At 39.5% G+C, this 19,629-nt stretch overlaps 1 protein-coding gene across 3 annotated transcripts in view; it reads left to right on the forward strand.

Annotated features, from left to right (window-relative positions):
* TBC1D1 (TBC1 domain family member 1) overlaps nt 1-19,629 on the forward strand; it is an 85,070-nt gene that overhangs the window by 8,024 nt on the left and 57,417 nt on the right. The gene's annotated exons all lie outside the window — the stretch shown is intronic.

Genomic DNA, 19,629 nt, shown 5'->3' on the forward strand with positions numbered 1-19,629 from the left:
GAGTGTATCGTGGTTTGGGGCTTCCTTGTACCCTCAGCACCCTGATGGCTCATATTCATTACGGAACTATGGATTCTGGATCAGACCTGGACATTCTATTGGTATCTGTCCATAAGCTGATGCTTAAACCAATGTGCATCATAAATGATTCAACAAGTTGTGGCAAGAGCTGAAATGAACAATTAATGGAAAACAATTCAAAGTGATTAGTGAGTTGAAGAGGTTCCAAGCTGATGTGTGGGATTGCTCAACAGGTACAGTACAGGAAATATTTGGTTGAAGCATTGCTGCTAAAAGAAGCACCACGTTACTGCATCTAAGCTCTAGATACGTTTTCCAACAAAGGCAGTGAAATCTTGTCTCAGTGTGTTCAGTAAAGACACTGTTTTATCCTCAATTTTTAACCAGATTTAAAAAAATCTATTAATAGGATTTAGATGAAGCTCAGATCACATTGTAGGCCATGCTACTGCTGAATTAGCGATAATTCTAGAGGGTTCACCAACTGTCTCTCCCTGCTGTTGATCAGTAGGTCTATTGATCAGCCCTGCAGACAGTAGCTCCCTTCATTGTTTCAATCTTGCACAGGAGATGTTTTTATAATCCCCTGAATTGCATTTGTGGGTTTTTCGACTGAAAAAAAAACAATTCTGTGTGATTCTCATTGCATCAACCACTTACAAGAATTAAAACAGTAAAGAGGAAATAGCAGGATCAAAGGCAAAGCTTTTCTGAAGAAGGGCTGAACATTTAGATAAATAATAATAAAAAAATCCACATGCATAGAAGAAAATCTACAATTTTTTAAATACTACAATGATATACGGCGTTCCGTGTCGTCATGCTGGCCACATGACCACAGACGGGTCCTTACGGACAACGCCGGCTCCAAGGCTTAGAAACGGAGATGAGCACCGCCCCCTAGAGTCGGATACGACTGGACTTTACGTCAAGGGAAACCTTTACCTTTACCTTACAATGATATACAGTATACTATATACTTCGTATGCTTTAGTAGTCCAGGAGAATCCATAAGAAAAAAGAAGCAGTTAGCAAACCTCCTCATTCTCACCAAGTTGTATCTTTCAACATCCTCTCCCCCACATCCCTGCATTCCTTCTACTACAGTAATTCCTTGTTACAGCCACACAGTGGAGCTCTGTCATATAGAAGAGTTCAGCCGTCCACCTTATTTAGTATGTTGCATGCATAGATTATTGTCTTCTCCCTGCTGAGATGTGGACAGCAACACTGAAAACAGCAATAATAGGCTAATGTTGGGCTCCTGCATTGTGCTAAGCCATGGTTTACTGAATGAGTAAACCACAAGGGCCGTACTTAGCCTTGGCTAGCTCTCTAAGCCAAAACCAAATAAATCACATTATGCTTTGGTCTAATCCATATATGCTGGTAACATTGGTATTCAGATTTATAATTTTAGATTCGTAACTTGGCAAACTAATTAGAAGCTGTGACAAACTAAATTTGCCTGTCCTGTGGGGATTCAGACATTCTTGCTGCTGAAAACAATTTACCTGGAATTCCTACTAATTTTAGTGGATCAGACTTATGGTATGATGGACTTCAGCCTATGAGTCTTTTGACATACTTACTACATAGACACAATTTCAATAAAGGAAAATATGTGGTATTGTACATAGAGTATTTTTCACATTCCAGTAAGTATATATTTTAATATGTGGTGGGTTTTAGGCCGGAGAAGTCACATTAGGACCACAAAAAACAAATGTTATTGGGGAGTGCTATTTAAATGAAATAAAAAAGTAGTATGCCTACTTTATACCATAACTGTTCTCTTTTTATGTTAAATCTAATAATGTGTTTTTCATCAGTTGATTTTTATATATTTGACATCTGTTTAATATGATAAATTTTGTTTATTCATTTATTAGATTTTTAGACAGCTATAATCTTGCCAGGACGCGGTGGCACTGCGGGTTAAACCGCTGAGCTGTCGATCGGAAGGTCGGCGGTTCGAAACCGCGCGGCGGGGTGAGCTCCCGTTGTTAATCCCAGCTCCTGCTCACCTAGCAGTTCGAAAACATGCAAATGTGGGTAGATCAATAGGTACCGCTTCGGCGGGAAGGTAACGACGTTCCGAGTCGTCATGCTGGCCACATGACCCGGAAGTGTCTATGACAACGCCGGCTCCAAGGCTTAGAAACGGAGATGAGCACCGCCCCCTAGAGTCGGATTCGACTGGACTTTACGTCAAGGGAAACCTTTACCTTTACCTAATCTTGCCACTCTTGGTGGTTTACAGAAATAAAATATCCAAAGTATGATATAATGAAAGTAGTAAAACCATAAAAATATTACCATTAATGTGTGTTTGGTCTGGAACCATAAAATAATAAACCATCATTAATGTAAAATCAAAACAGTTTCCCAGTAACTATTTACAATTCAACTGGCACTGTGTAATTTGATTAATTTAAAAAGTCTTCTGGAAGACCTCCATTTTGACTATTTTGATTACCATTTTGTAATTTCTACTAATGGAAACTGTGGGTAAAAATGTGCATTTTCAAGTAGATGCTGATTATATTTTAGTTTGAAAATGTTAATATATTCATTTGTACAATTCAGTATCATGTTCAAACTTTGCTGAAACGCACATAAGGGTTCTTTATTAGGTACCATGTTTTAACTTTATACTTTTAAACTGCTTTTTCTTTCATTTTAAACTCTTTTGCTTAGATGACATTTCTAGAGTTGGACTTTGAAAAGAACACAGCTTTGATGGCAACATGTAGATAAAATAATGGTGAGTCAGCTGTGTATAGGATCGCAGGCTGAGGTTGTGTACCTCAATTAAAAACACAACAACAGAAGCCTAACATAGCTCTATTCATCATTTTTAATTCTCCGCTGATGTGAACTGCTTTCGTGTGACTTCTGCCAACATAAACAGGGCTGAAGTCTGCATGGATATCCAATTGCAGTCCACCTCTGAAGCATTCCTTCAAGTTCTGCCAGGAGTCAGAAGCTGGTTCATTTGCTTTTATAAAAATAGCTGCAAGCATGTGGGGCACTTTATCTGTGGTGTATATTTCAAAATATTTTCATAGCTTTTGAGTTAATGCATACTGATTCTCATAGTATAGTCGCAAGACTTTGTAAATGAGGCTATCAGCATTTGCTATCAACTTGAGTTGTATAGTTTCCCCATAAGACAGCTTATAAACATCGACTGTTCGTTTCTGCAAAACTACCAAATGCATATTTCCCAGTTGGTATGACTTTTATTACTTTTATAGCTTTAATAATGTCCAATCGTTTTGAACAATTGAGTGGACTTACGTACCACTGAAGAAAAAAGGGGGAGGCTGACTCAGGATAACCATTCAAATAAATCCTGTAGTTTATTAGGAGAATTAAACTAGTTTAACGCTCAGATATTTTCCAGCTCAGATAATGATGGGTATCTCCCAGATAAGCCATCTCTCCTAGAATTCTCCCACACTTTGTCAAAATATACAGCTCCCAGGATTATGTGCGGAGAGTCCACAACACTTGAAATTGGCTTCTCACCAGTCATTGTAAGCACAGATACACCCTAAAGAGAAAACCATATCATTTCTAAATAATATTCTTATTTGTAAGCCATGTACATCTTAGTTCCAGTTCACATATTTCCAGTGTGGCCATCTTTAATTTAATTTAATTTAATTTAATTTAATTTAATTTAGGCACTGCCTGACTCGAAACTGACTCTGGGGGTGTACAATAAAACCAAACAAAATACTAAGAATATAATACAATACAATAGCGAAGGAAGAAGAAAAAGAAGAAGAGCAGAAGGTGAATCCAGCTAACAGTGCCCCCCACTCTGAAACATATCTCATCCTTTAAAAGCATAGTAGCTGTGATGTTCCGCTGCAGATTTTCATCTGGTGGTCTACAGAGGTGATTTATAAACAAACAAGCAATAAAATGCATAACTTCCTTGTCAAAGAGGAATGCCTTGGTCTTTTACTCATTAATTTTCATACTTCTCACTCATTCAGGTTTTCAGCCAATGACATGGCATCATCTGCATCAAAATGTACTACGTATCCATTCACATCCCCAACCCACAGACCTCTAGCATCACCTCAAGTATTCCTTACACATTTACCCATAAATACATTAAACAACCAAAGGAACTAAGCAGGTCATTTATTCTCATCCATACTTTATTTCCATCAGGTTCCATTGGTAATGGTTCAAGAGCCACCCTTCAATTCCATATAAGGGTATAATTTAAGTCTATTCACTTTATCATACTCTTTCTCTAAATTAACAGACATGCAATAGGCTATCTTTTTTCACATTCATGCATTTTTCAATATCTCACCCAAAAGCAGAAATTTGTGTCTGCATAACCCCTGCCCGGAATACGGCCCACTGCTCTCCTCAAATTTTGCTCATTGCCATCTCTCATATCCTTTCAGTTAAAATCTTTGCAGGCATTTTTCCAGGCATATTTAATAAATTAATTTTGCATCCACTCTTTCTGCATTTACTCTTGTCACCTTTCCCTTTCTATCGGAGAACAGTCATCACGTTCCTCTAAGTTTATTAGGGTACAGATGCAGTCATCAAACCCATGTTAAATGAGTCAGAGAGCCGCTTCATAAGTAAATTACTCCTCTATTTTAACACTTGTTCAGTTACATCACCTACCTCTGCAGCCTTACCATTTTACAGCATTCTCATGGCATTTACATATATCTTCATTTTCATCAACTTTTTCCATGGATACTTAACACTGATAGCATTCTTTCCAAGTCCTCTCTTTAATGTATCCCTACATTCCCACACATTCCCTCTCTAAAGTATTCCTTCCAGATTTCAGTTTCATCCCAATCCCTGTTATCACTTTCATTTTCAGTTCCATTTATTCTGCTAGAGCAGAGCTTCTCCACCCGGGTTCCATGGAACCCCAGGGTTCCGCAAGTGGTCACTAGGAGTTCCCTGGGAGATCGCAATTTATTTAGAAAATTATTTCAGATTTCGGCACCCTCACATTAAAGAGATAAGTTTCATTCTTTATTTTTATTTTAAGAACATTTTTAATGCATATATACAGGCCAAACAATATAATAATTTTGTAACTTCTGGCCTATATTTGAGCCTGAATGTGCAAGGGTTCCCCGAGGCCTGAAAAATATTTCAAGGGTTCCACCAGGGTCCAAAGGTTGAGAAAGGCTGTGCTAGATACTTCTTGTTAGCCCACTTCACAGAACTCTAAAACAGTGTTTATCTCCATCAAAATCACTTCACATTTTCTCTGCCTGTTTAAATCATACCCATTCCTTGCTTGCTTTGACTACATTCTTTATAACTATGTTTTGTCTCTGTACCTTATGAAACACCTTTTTCTCGCTCTCATTTGTTGCAGTAGTAATTTTCTGCCATTTTCCTTATCCACAGCCTTTTTCTCTTCATCATCCCACCAAATATATTTTTTTCAGTTTCCTTAGCATAACTCCACAAACGTCTGTGAAACTGTGTGACATCATTCTTTTCACTCTGCTCCAGGCAGCTTCCACCTCCCCTTTTCTTAGGTTCGCTTTCTATTCATTTAGTTTGGACTTTAATATATTTTGTATTACTTTTCATTCAGGGCTCATACTTAGTCTTCCTGAAGCCATTCTGAGTCCACTCCTTCTTTTATACTTTCCTTCTATGTTTGCTTTTCCTAACATCCACTCTTGACACTATCAAATGTTAGTTTGTTCCAAATTCAGAAAGACTCACTACCTTGTATTCTTCACCAGTCTGCTCAATCTTCATCATAAACAAGCAAATGAATCATGATTTTCATTTCTTTTTGGAACTGCTTTCTGTATAGCTTTCCAGCTGATATAGCTTTCCACCTTTTCTAATTGCTTTATTCTGTAAAGTTTTGATCCCACCTAAACTAATTATTTTTCTTTCCCTTATAGATATTGGACTACATTCTGCTTCTGAACAACTTATTCCATTACATCATACAATCTAAATTAATCTGAACTGGATGTTTTGCTGACCAAAGCACAATACAGTTTAGATAATGATGCCATTCCACTTCTCAAGGAAATTAAACTGACTTGATTAATGGACTTGTGAAGCATGAGTGGGGTTTAATGACAAAAGAGAACATATGTGCTTCCTGGTTGATTTCAATTTTGGGTCACTCTGCATATTATTACCCACATTTTCTATACAAATTTTCTCTACAGCTTCCCAGCTTTAAACTTAAGAGGAAAATCTACTTGTCTAGAAGTGCATCCAAGCAAGCAAACACAAAGCTCAGTATATCAACAGATGATATATTTTTTTTAAATGTGGACTTTTACAATTGAGAATGTGGATTTGCCTTCAAAATCATGCACTTAGTATATATTATTTCAAGAAAGAGATTCATGTTATGCTTCATGCAGTACATTCGTTGACCATAATGAATGACTTAGTATTTGCCCAGGGTAGTGGGCTGTGAGAGTAACCTAGGAGATCAGGAGGAAGAGCTGCAGGCTAGGCAATGGACTGGCAAGGGATGTCTTAGCCCACAGAAGGAATGGGAGTGGAGAAAGCATCTCAGAAGGGACCCTCCCTAGTTCTGTGAAAAGGCAAGGTAAGGGAGGAGAGAAGTACTTTCAGACTTGCAAGCTTCTGTTACTGTAACCCTATGATAAAGGTCATGTGAGTACTCCCAGTTTTGGTTTTTTGTCTGGATTACCTCAAAGAACTGGCATGAGTCTTGCAAACTTGAAAGCATTCTCCCTTCCCTTGCCTTAACTTTCCACAGAACTAGGGAAGGTCCCTTCTGAGATGCTTTCTCCACCCTCATTCCTTCTGTGGGCTGTGATACCTCTTGCCAGGCCGTTGTCTAGCCTGTGGCTCTTCCTCCTGATCCCCTAGGCTACTCTCACAGCCCATTACACCCAGTGAGAAGAATGGGAAGTAGCTAAATCAAGTTAATATGAAACTGTTGAGTCCTTGCCAGTGTAACCTAGCAGTAATCCACCAGTAAACAACCAAGCTCAGAGAACACCAAGAATCTAACTGTTCAACCCTGAGCTACATACAGTGGATATAAAAAGTCTACACACCCTGTTAAAATGCCAGGTTGTTGAGATGTAAAAAAATCAGACCAAGATAAATCACTTCAGGATTTTTTCCACCTTTAATATAACATACAAGCTGTACAGTGCTGTGCACATGTATGACCACGTTATTCTAGTTCTTTATTTTTATTTTTTTGCCCTAAACAGTTTGTTTTTCAATTGAATTGTACAGCTTGTACGTTACATTAAAGGTGGAAAAAATTCTGAAGTGATTTATCTTGGTCTGATTTTTTTACATCTCAACAACCTGGCATTTTAACAGGGGTGTGTAGACTTTTTATATCCGCTGTATATTCTCTGCTGTTGGAAGTCAGAAAGTGGTATAGAAGGAGGCTAAGCTATGAATGAAAAACCTCATTCAGGTCTCAGCTTACCCTTCATATCATCTGCAGTGTGGAGATAATTGTACCATTTCTGCTGAACAGCAAGGCAGTATATGAGAAGTCTTTATGGATTTCAAAATGAAGGGTTCATTGAAGTGACCTCCAAACTTCTGTTGCGTGCATTTACTGTATATTGGGAAGAGGGTCATCCTGACTTAATTTCAAAGGCTACATTAGATAAAAGCAGGCCTTACTAACAGGTAGCAGGTACCTACTGACCATGTCTGGCTTGCAAGTTAAGCAGGGTCAAACCCAGGGAGTACTTGGATGGGAGACCATAAGGCAGTTGCAGGACTGCTAGTTTGGAAGGTCAGAATATATTCCTGAAGAAAACCAGGGCAAAAAACCATCCTTATCACTGCCAAAAAAGGACCCCCTACATAGATATGGTAAAGAAGGAACGCTTGACTAGAAAAAGACTTGATTTTAACGGTTACGAAGAAAGCCCAAATTGTTCATTATTCCTGTTGGTAAGCTGGGTTGGTAGCAGGATTCCCCACTCCCACTGCCAAATGTAGAACTAGTGAATGAAATCCTATTATCACCATCACCTGAGAAAGCACCATGGTAACTAGCCAGCGTTTTGTGGCATCCTAAAAGATAAATTTATTCTGCCCTAAGCTTTTGTTGACTGCAGTCTACTTCAGATACAACTCTGGGCATCCATGAAGTGGATTGCAGACTGTAAAAACTGATGCAATTTTTAAAAAAAAAATAGTTTTGAATGAACAAATGTTGGCAGATTCTGTGACTACCTTCTTGGGGTGAACATTGATATCTGGAAATGGAATTAACTGACGCCTTAGCTGAAACAGCAGTCTCTTCATCATTGTTGTCTTTCACAGGCAATCAAGAAATCTCATTCAGACACAAATATATCTGAGTTCTCCCCCTGAAACCAAACTTATACTGTGAGCCCAAGTTTATGCTCTTGTATTTGTTGCTATCCTGCTTTTTCACTCTGTTGCTGATAATAATCTGTGCTTAGCTTGAAAAATGGTGCTGTGGTGCTCTCTCCAAAATTTTCCATCTCCCAGTGAGGTTTATTTAGCCCCTTCCCACTCATCGTAAGGACCTATGTGAAGCACAGATAATATGGTTCTTGTGCCTGCTACACATTTACTCTTCTGCAGGAAGTGGCCCTCAGCTTTGCCAGAAAACACAGTAGTAATTCCGCTTGTTCCTCAGGGATCTTGTTTGCACCACTACTGAACTAATCCTGGAGTTCCACCCTTTCATAGCATCGTGGGCGTTCAGGAGCAAGACCAGCTCAGATTTTTTTGTTTTGTTTTGTTTTGTTTTGTTATGACCAGATAAATCCACCCTAATCTGCTAATTTCAATTTAAGAGGCTCTCAGGATGGACCTGGGAGGCTTGTATTCTCTGCGGTGTTTTTGGAATTGTTCAAGTCTGCGCTGTAGCCCAGACAAAGAAGCAGAAGTGAAATAGACAAGAGTTTTATCTGTTTCCCACTTCCATAATGCCACTTCTCTTATTCCAGCAACTGGTTGGGGAGTTCTGGGAGTTGAAGTCCACATGTCTTAAAGTTGTCAAGTTTGAGAAACACTGGTCTACATCCTATTGATGATGCTTATCTGTCAGCATTATTTAAAGCAGTGTTTCTCAATCCTGGCAACTTTAAGAGTGTGCAGACTTGCTGGCTGGGGAATTCTGGCTGGGGAATTCTGGGAGTTGGAGTCCACACATCTCAAAATTGCCAGGGTTGAGAAACACTGATTTAGAATATAACTTCCCTCTCCTCCTTTTCATCCAGCCTGTGACACAGAGCCATGTTTACAACTGGAAAAAGCATCTGCTTGCAGAACTGCCAGGCTGACATCCTTTCATTCTCCCATTTAGCAATAGGCTTTTAAATGCAGCAGAAGAATGGTGACTTGGAAGCTTCCCAGCTACCCCTTTATAGCAACTGCTCAGATTTTTAAAATTTGTTATTTTGCAAACAGCAGCTCAGGACCCGAAATCAGAAACATGGATGGGGGCTGAAATAATGTGGCAAAGGGGGGAAAAGGAGATTTTTGTTTGCAGGGCTTGTAGAAGCTGGGATGGGCCAGATGGGTTGATGTGGTCAGCCAGAGGAGGGGTACAGATTTGCTCATGGTGTTCCCTTGTGTTCTGAGGTCTGCAACAGTGGTGATAATTTCATGGCTAGCTTCAGAACAGGGGAGGGCTGGGGCATACCATCTGCTGTGTGGAAATACCCTCAGAACAGATCAGTGCACAAAAATGGAAATAAGGATATGGGCAGGTAGTAATTTGTATTTTCTTTTTGTGTGTAAGTAACCTCAACCTAAACATTACCATGAGCTGTGATGCTGGCTACCAGCTTGGTTGGTTTCAAAAAAAGGCTTGTCCAATTCATGGAAATCATGGGGATTAGCCTTGATGGGGGTGGGACTGCCTCTGAATGCCATTTGCTGGAGGGCTAGTGGGCTTCCATGTGCAGTTGGTTGGCCACTGTGAGAACAGACTGCTGGACAAAATGGGCCAGGGGTCCAATCCAGCAGGGCACTGCTTATGTTGTTATGTTGTCATACTTTTATTGTAGTTAACAATAAAGCCTTGTCAACATGGTTTGCAAAACAAACCATCTGTCCATCCTCTCCCTTTTCTTTCTTTTCCTCTGACAATGCGCACTGCAGCTTTGCTTTCTGATAAACGTCTGTGTCCACCTGTGTTTATGCCGAAAGCTGCCAACATTCTGTAGCATGATGCAGGGTGTGCACTGATGCCCACCTAAAAGTGGGCAGAGGCTCCTTGGTGAACAGTTTGAGAAATACAGTATGTATTTGAGCCAATATATCAATGGGATAAATTTCAGGGAGGACAATTCTCAGTATTTTAGTTATGAGACAACTGAAGCATTCACATTGCCAGCCACCAGTAACATCTTCTGACACGTCTCTCTCTGCCTTATTCATGTGTTTACGATTTCATGCGGGATATGTTTGCACAGCTTAACAATTCATGCTTGCTTTTTTTGAAGAGGCAGAACTGGGTAGGGAGTATGGAGGCAGGGAGTCAGCGTCAAATTGCATTTAGGTTTGGCACCAACCAGCCACCAATTATAGATACATTGCAACAATAAAGCACAGGAATTGAAAATGGATATTTTGCCATTCTTATTTATGTTATAAATGTCCCTGTTCCGCTTTGTTGTAATGTACATTTAAACCTTAAACAGGGGCAGAAAAATGGCTTAACTAAACGTTGGGTTTTGTTTCTATCTTCAGCTAGCAATTGCATAATTTATTTGCAGGTTGAAATATTTCTGCAAAAGTCCTAACAACTGCTAGTCGTTGTTTCTTTAAAGCAGAGGTTATGAATACTGTCTTTTATTCCGAATGCTTTAAAAGTTGCCAGTGTACGTTCATAATTTTCTTCCTGCCTTGGCATGTTCCTGCAGTGCTCTTAAACACAAGCTGCTACATTTCACAATTTCCTGAATGACCCACACAGCAGTCTTTGTTGGTACTTTTTTCTCCTCCCACTCCTCCTGAGAGGGGGGCGGGGTTGTCTTTTTAAAACAGCCAATAGAAGGTCTCTTCTACTCTTAGCCCACCCCGCCTTTTCTTCCATGCATTCAGCCTTAGGGAGAGACTATGGACTTGTGAGAGGGATTAGTGACCTCATAGTTGCAAGACGAAGCTAACGTATTCCTTTGCAGCACAGAGGAAGCGCTGAAATGCTTTCATGTCTCCCTGGAAATGAGCTGATGCTTGAGGCAGATGTGGGAGAGCAAACTCTGAACAAGAAGAGGAGAAGGCAGTTGGAATTGCAGCTGGCCACCCACTGCCAGATCTCCTCTTGTTAGGATGTCACCATTGTTTAACTGGGTAGCAAAGGTAGGACTTGCACTTGGTTTGATCTTTGTCTTTATAACAGAGGGGATTTGATTTTTGAAGTGCCAGAAAAAGGAAATTCAGTTCAAGAGCACAGTTTAGCTGGAGAACTGTAAATACATAAACTCAGCTGATGGCAAATCCATGACAGTCCAGTCCTGCATGGATTTTCTTGGAAGTTACAGAACCTAAGTTACAGCTTTAGCTTCTGAGGACATTTGTGAAAATGAGGAAGTTAACGTGGTTATGTAAGAGATTGTTTTAACTGTGGTGGAGTCTTGTTTAATTTGACACTAGTCATTGCTGTTTGTTCTAGAAAGTAGCTTTTCAAAGGCAGAAACTCTGCATTATAAAACAATGCAATGGACAGAGATGTGCAGATCAAAAATGGTAGAGCTTCATGTTTTAAGTATGTGCTCAGAAGATTTCATAGTCATTTTCATTCATTCTTATTTTATTCTAAGTCAGGGTACTGGATAGTACTGGAGTTCAGAATGATTAGGTATACTGTGTACAGGGATATTTTTACCTGCTCTCCGAAGATTAATGCACTTAAACACAACTTTGAGATTCCTGTAAAACTTGAATTTTACATCAATTTTTTCCTCCCAGTGCTCCTCAAGGGACAGAAGAAGAATAGATTGAAAAGCTGAGCCAGAAGTTCAAAGCAATATTTTTTTTACATTTGTCTCATTTGTGTCTTACTGCATATATTCTTACTATAGAAAAACATTGAGATTTTTAAAAGTATCTGTGTAGTTGCAAATGTCAAGAATTTAACTAACTTCTTGGCCTATTACTGTGCATGTAGATTGTTTGGCTACAAAAAATATTATTCTGTTAAATTAGTGATGGTACCAAAGCAATTCTTGTATATTGTTATTGTCTACCTCTTGATGTTACTGCTGAGTCTAATACAAAGGGTGTGCCTTGTACTTCAGATAAGCTGTTCATAATCCCCTGTTTGTTTGTTTGTTTGCTTGCTTTTATTCTTTCCTCAAATTTCCATCCTGGCCAGAAGTAAAAGCTGTATGTTCTTCTGGCTTCACACCAGGGCTTGCCTTAAATTTAGACCCTCCAGATGCTTTCCCCATTCAAAACTGTAGAAGACTGTAAGATGCAACCTGGCTAAATGAGACTCTCTCTTGCTGGCAAAAAATGAAGCTGTATGCCCTACAGATTATTTGCCCTCTGCGGTTCAACAAAGTCAAATCCTTTACAAAGGGCTGTGCTCCCCAGTTTATCCTCCAGGATTTCCCCTGACTTTTCAGATTAACAGATACTTGCATTTTCTTTTGATAGCCTTGGGGCAACTGAACTACGTTGACATCATGGCTCTCTCTCATGAATGAAGTACCAGTTGCCTCTGCCCACATGGTATATGTTGCCTCTGCCCACATGACTTTCTCTGTTTATAACCTTGAGGAAAAATATTTACTCACTTCTATCTTCCGTCTGTCATGTTGGTTGGTTGGTCTGGCTGTGGTTATCCTGGAGAGGGTAAGCACATTTTTTTAACAGCCAATCTTCAATTATTTTTTTCCTCCTTGTCTTACCACAAACCAATTGCAGAGTTTATATCCTTCCATGTATTTTGGACCAAGTGGGGGTGGTATTTTAACTTAACAAATTGACACTGCTGTAGTCGAGAGTGGGGTGTTGAAAAAGAGAACAAGCAAGCACACACAGATAATTAAGGCAATGCTCTTGACAGTCCTCAATACTGGTCCTTATAATTCCTCTGCATTCTTGTTCCCACTTTACAGATGAGGGGTTTTATATTTATATCCAGGGGTTTGTCCAAGTCACCCCACTTGGAATGCCAGCCCCTTAGATTCAGTTCATAATATGGGAAGAAATATGATTTCTGCAGAAAAAGCTTGTTTGCCATAGCTCTAGAATTTTATATGATACTAGTTCATGCATAAAGGGGATGTATTTAAAACACACAACCCTTTTTTTTTTTTTAGAATCTTGATTTTAATGGGTTTTTCCCCCCTATGTCAAATGACTCTTTAATAGATGCTCTGTGGATCACAGCAGCAAAGAATAAAATGTAATATTAAGATGTACTAATAAGTACAACAATGAAAATAAGACTATTTCAGTATTAAAAATCGAAGTTCATCTAATGGACTTGGGCATTCCCAGGGATATTTGTGTAATAAGGCTGCAAGGCGCAATGCAATGTGGTCTAGTGGTTTGGATGCGGAACTAGGACTGGGGAAACCCAGGGTCTATTTCATGCTCAGCCAGGAAAACTCAGAGGGTGATTTTGATCCAGATATCCACTTAGCGTAACTTATCTCACCAGAGTACTGTTGCAGGTATCAAACAAAGGGAGGACCACCTTTACCATGAGTGCTGAAGAAGCAGCAGAATATACAGTATATCTAAATGGTAACAACAGCAGCAACAACAATCTTGCATCACACGCATCCCTGTATCGTATTTTTCTCTATTTTTTGGTTTATGTGAGCTTTGCTTTTGTGCATGTGCTCTGCCATATTTCATAACAGAAATAGGTAGAATGATGTTCAGAATATATTGGATATTTTCTGGCAGCACCATGTTTGCGATAACTTTGGGGATGTCATAGAATTTGCGGCAGTCCTTATGTGGTAGAATAAGAGGATGGTGCACTGCCTTCTATCAAACCAGACACCTAGTCCATTCAGTTTAGGACTGTCTATCCTGCAGTGTTCTCAGTTTGCTTGGAGAATGCAAGGATTAAGCATGAAACCTTTAACATGCAAACAAGAGGCTGTGGCAGTGAGCTACACCTTTCTCTCCATCTTGGAAATATTGGAGATGGTAAGGAGTAGATGTTCTTGGTTGGAATTTAGACCTAAATTATTGATCAGCCACTTTTCAAAGAAGTGAACATGCTTTGCATTATATTGTATTGTGCTGTATGTTTTTGGAACGTTGTGTTTGTTCCTGGAACTGCAGATGTATATCTACTTAACAATTGGATTTGTTTAAAGCCTTAAGAGCATAAAAGGACTAAACAGTGTGAGCATCAAGTCTACCAGAATGGATAGGCTTGATAATAAGAAATTGGGATTCTAGATTTTCCTTTCTTAATGGGATCCATACAATATTTTCCCACTTTTGTGGGAGATCTTTGCCTATTTAAAACATACTCACATACCCAATCCAGCTAAAGCCTGTCTTAAAACTGCTACTCCCTTTGATCTGAGGTAACAAAACTAACAACTGACCTTGGGGTGGTCGGAAGGCAATCCATTCTGACTTATTGCTAGTTCCAGAGCATATTTTGCAAATACTGAGACATTTCTAGTTGAAAGAATTTTTCCAGTTACAGTTAAAAAGAAAACCTGTCACATCAAGAATAAATGTCTCTTGCACTCTCCATTATCAAGATGTGAGAGAAATTCTGTGCAGAGACTGAAGCCAAAAATAACCTAAGCTGCTTCCACAATACAAGTTCTGCTCCAACTCCTGGACCAATGTAGGTAAAGATGGCTTCTCCAAAAACCATTAGTTGATATTTTCCTGGCTATCTCTTCTAGCAAGAGTGACTGAATTGTCTCCCAAGCTGGGCTGCAACTCTTAGTTGAAGTTTGATGTGACTCAACATTTTTGTATTTAGTTTTCTTTTGGGTTTCCATACGCTTTCTTCAAATCGCTTCCACAGTGCTCTCCAAATTCAGTATCTTTGTGCTTACAATTTAAATGAACCATATCTTTTCTCTACTCACCTCTGATTTTGTGGATCAGCCTGGAACTGTTGACTGGTGCTGGAAAGACCATGATCTTGCTCTCTGTCCAAATCACAGCAGCTGGGGAAACCAGTGGTGTCCTGATCTCAGAAGTGACTCTTAGGACAAACCTCTTGATTACTGAATATAGTAGTCTGTCTCCCACCACACCATTAAAATACTCAACCAAGCATCAAAAGGTTTAGTGACTTATTGGTGCCTATTGCAGTGCTACCATTTGTACCACAGTAGTGCTCCAGAATCGCCATTTGGAGATTTAGAATTTCTCTGAAGGTTCTGAATCCACATACCTGATTTACCACCTCAGGAGTACAAAGATCTGCCCCAAATTGCTCAATATTCCCCTGATTTGGGCTTTGTTGCCAGTCAAAGCACAACTATACCTCATAGCATTATATGGACATTGTATGCACTTGGTAGTAGACTAATAGTGCTTTCCAGGATAGGAAAAAGGAGCAACTTCTTCTAATGCTTCTGGCTTGTAATTGAAAGGACAAGATGGAAACCCAAATCACTCCTTTGAGGAATTCATTCGATTGTACTTAAACACTACAGAAGAAAATATTGAAAACAGGAACATGAATTATTGAAATGGCTCCTTAATTAGTTTTTTGAAAGGAAAGGAACAATCATGACCTTAAAAAGGATAGTAGAGGATAGCCATTACTGCAGCAAATTATGTCCAGCAAAGAAGAAGAAAATTGCTCGCAAACCCAGTGGGTAGTCACTTGGATTTGCTTTGGGCAGAAAAATAAAGCAGACAATTAAGCATTGCATTTTCAACAGGATTTAGCATTTCTTGAACTCAGACTTACTGAGTTATCTCCCTTTTAATATTTGTGAATCATATCCTTAGATAATGACCCATCATTTAAAAAAAAACAACGGCTTAATGCTATTGATAGACACTATTAGTTTCTTTGGGAATAATGATGAGATCAATGGCAAACCTGTGGTATGTTAGACAGCCATTACAGCAAAAGGGATTTGAGTAAGAATAGAAATACAAATATTCTATGCAAGCTGTACATGTACAAGCATGTACAGCTTGTGCTGCTGAATCACATTTGGAGGGAATAAAATGAAATAGCTGAATTGCTATCATTATTGAACTAGTTGGCCTGTTGGAAGAAAAGGGAGGGATCTATGCTGGTTTAGAGAGTCTGTAGCTGTGTAATACAGGGCAAGCTTTCTAGGTCTCTGTAGTCAAAGATACTCTTCTTAAACCTTCTAGATGTAAAGATTCTAAGAAGACTTTGTATAGATCCTAGAGAGCCGCCGGTACAGGCCGAAAATTAGGAGCGGATTACTGCATATTGCCTTTGACAACCAAATCCTAACTCTGTTAGTGCATCGTGATCCTAATGCACGCTAAATATTACCGAGCTGCCTCCAGTGAATGGAAAATAGGAGTATAATGTGTTGGCTGGCTTTGCTAATGCATTTTAAAGAACTAGAGATAACAAAAGCGGGAACAATGCAGTACGGACAGCGTTCATATTTAGAACTTTAAAATGGAAAAATGAATCAATTCTCAAAAATTACTCCTCCACTTAGGGCTGGTCAGTGACTGAAATGAAGTACTTTGAACTTTTTCCTCTCTCCCTTAACTAATGCTTTGTGTTGCAAGATCCGAGACCTCTTGTTCTCCAGCACTAAATACATGTTAGTCATCTTGAGGCTGAGTAATCAAGGCTGAACAATACTTTTAAACCAGGATTTGCTGTGCACTTGGCATTCATCCTAGTGTTTACTAAAATCATGGAACTCCCGTAATAAATGAGTGATTAAAACTTTGCTAGATTTGGCTTTGGAAAAGGTTCTGAATCCACATACCTGATTTACCACCTCAGGAGTACAAAGATCTGCCCCAAATTGCTCAATATTTCCATGATTTGGGCTTTGTTGCCAGTCAAAGCACAACTATACCTCATAGCAAAGACTTAGGAAAAGCCAAAGGAAAAGGAAAAGCCTTTTCATAGGAAAAGACAAAGACAAAAACCATACCTACACATTCTTCCTGCTATGGCAGGATCATGTCTTTTTGTTTTTGCTTCAATATAGTAGGAATATTTAAACATATGTACTACAGGTCGTCCTTGACTTACGACCATTTGTTTGGCAATTGTTCAGTCACAACGGCACTGGAAAAAGTGACTTACGGAGGGGCCTCACATTTATGGCTGTCACAGCATCCCTGCGGTCATGTGATCAAAATTCGGGTGCTTGGCAATCCGCATGTCTTTACAATGGTTGCAGCATCCCGGGGTCACGTGATCGCCATTTGCGACCTTCCCAGCTGACTTCCGACTAGCAAAATCAATGGGGGGAGTCAGAGTTGTTGAATGACCACCTGAGTCACTTAATAACTATGACAAAAAGGGTCGTAAAATTGGGTGCAGTCACGTGATGCTTTGCTTAATGACCGCACCACCTGACGACAAATTTTCGTTGGATGTAAGTCAAGGTGGACGTAGTGGAGCAGGCAGAGGCATCAGCAGGGGGGTTCGGAAAGGTGAAATGGTATCCCCAACCATGCAGTTGAAGCACCATCATGCTTTTTAATGTGTGCTGTACAACATATGTTAAAAAAAAAAGGGCAGGCTTCAGTTGCATAGTTGCCAACTGCTTCTTGACTTCTTTGAAGCCCTGATGGATGGTCCTGGGAGCAGGGATGAAAGAAGGCTGTGCAAGAAAAGCAAATCTAATTGCTCAGATCAGTGAACATACATGGTCAAGAAGCAGGGTCACCTGAGCCGTTTTATTTGTATTGGAAGCCTTTTTCTTGTCGCTGTGTGATTGTCTGTCGTTCCCGTGTTCAGCTAGTTCCAATCGCTGGAGCTCCAGTTGAATGGCAGCCTGACACCTCTTCCACTGTGGGAACTCTCTTCTTCTTGGGGCAAGAACTTCCAAGTGCAAGACTAGCTTTCCAGATTCCGTCTTTTAATTCATTGGGTGTATAGGAATGTTTGTGTTCTAAATCTGTATTGTCTTGATAAGGCTTCTACTTTCCCTGACTTTCCTGTTTGTAAAAACAAATACGGCTCTTTAGATAAACAGCTTGTTTTACGTACAAGGCTGTAGAACTGCAGAAACAGTTTCCCTCAAATGCAAGTTCCCATTAAACTATTGCTCAAATTATAGCTGGAGGTCCCAGTAAATTTACGTCGCTTTCAGAACAGGGACACACAGTTTATTCTTTACCCGTTTGATCAGTTGGGTATGAAATGTCCTGGAAAATAATTAAAATTTTTGAATGTGGGAAAGTTAAAAAGTTCTCTTAAAGTGATGTGGAAGCATATGTTATGTGGATCAAAATAAGATGAAGATTGCTTTCTATTCTATCCAAAATTTTACAAAATCCAGTTTTGTAAAATGTGGATCTGAGGGAAGAAGTTAATAGATTTGGGTTTTCGCCTATGTAAAATCTTTCCTCGAGTCTACATACTCTATTCAATTATGCATCTCTCAGTAAAAGTTCTGGCATTTTGAAAATTAATTTAAAATATTATCTCCAGTGTATTGCTAGAAAGAATAATATTCCCCTCGTTCTCTGTCTTACTTCCTACTTTAAAATAAGCCATCACATTTGATTATGTAATAATAAACTGGTAATTGTATGAATTCTGCTCCATAAGTATTAGAAGGAATGAAGACCAAACCGCTGAGCTGCCGATCGGAAGGTCGGCGGTTCGAAACCGCGCGGCGGGGTGAGCTCCCGTTGCTCGTCCCAGCTCCTGCTCACCTAGCAGTTCGAAAACATGCAAATGTGAGTAGATCAATAGGTACCGCTTCGGCGGGAAGGTAACGGCGTTCCGTGAGTCATGCTGGCCACATGACCCGGAAGTGTCTATGACAACGCCGGCTCTAAGGCTTAGAAACGGAGATGAGCACCGCCCCCTAGAGTCGAACACGACTGGACTTTACGTCGAGGGAAACCTTTACCTTTACCTATGTAGGGTTTAATTATGAGCTACACTTGAAAGGTTTGTAAAGAAAGTTAGTGTGTGTGTGTGTGTGTATAATTACTGTTGCACTGTGAATACTAAATACTGGCCAAACAAGCAAATGTAAAAAATCACATTTTTGTAACCTCTGTAGAGGCCCATCATATGCAAGGCATTTCTGAGAATGCATTACAAGTTCTCTTCTAACTCTTCTACTTTTCAAAAAGTACTTTTCAAAAATAGTTCAACTACATGTCCAACTGAACCACAGACTATATTCTGAGAACGATGTAATTCTTCCTGTCATCATTTCCTTATTGTAATCCTCTGACTAATTCTATTGAAATATGTCGGTTATCCATAAAATGACCTTATTGGGTTCTTTGTCAAATGCTATTACTGCTAAGGATGAAATTGCATCTGCTTCCCCCAGAGTTTGTAAAGATGCATACAAAAATCAGATTTTTCCAGAAGGAGTTACTTTGATGCCTTCTTCTGTTCCCTCAGAATAGAAGTCTTGTATTTCAATCCAACCTGTCCTATTATTATGAGAAAGCAAGCAAATGCTGTACTGCCAT

This window comes from Candoia aspera, chromosome 8, assembly GCF_035149785.1.
Source record: "Candoia aspera isolate rCanAsp1 chromosome 8, rCanAsp1.hap2, whole genome shotgun sequence".
NCBI classification, from domain to species: domain Eukaryota; kingdom Metazoa; phylum Chordata; class Lepidosauria; order Squamata; family Boidae; genus Candoia; species Candoia aspera.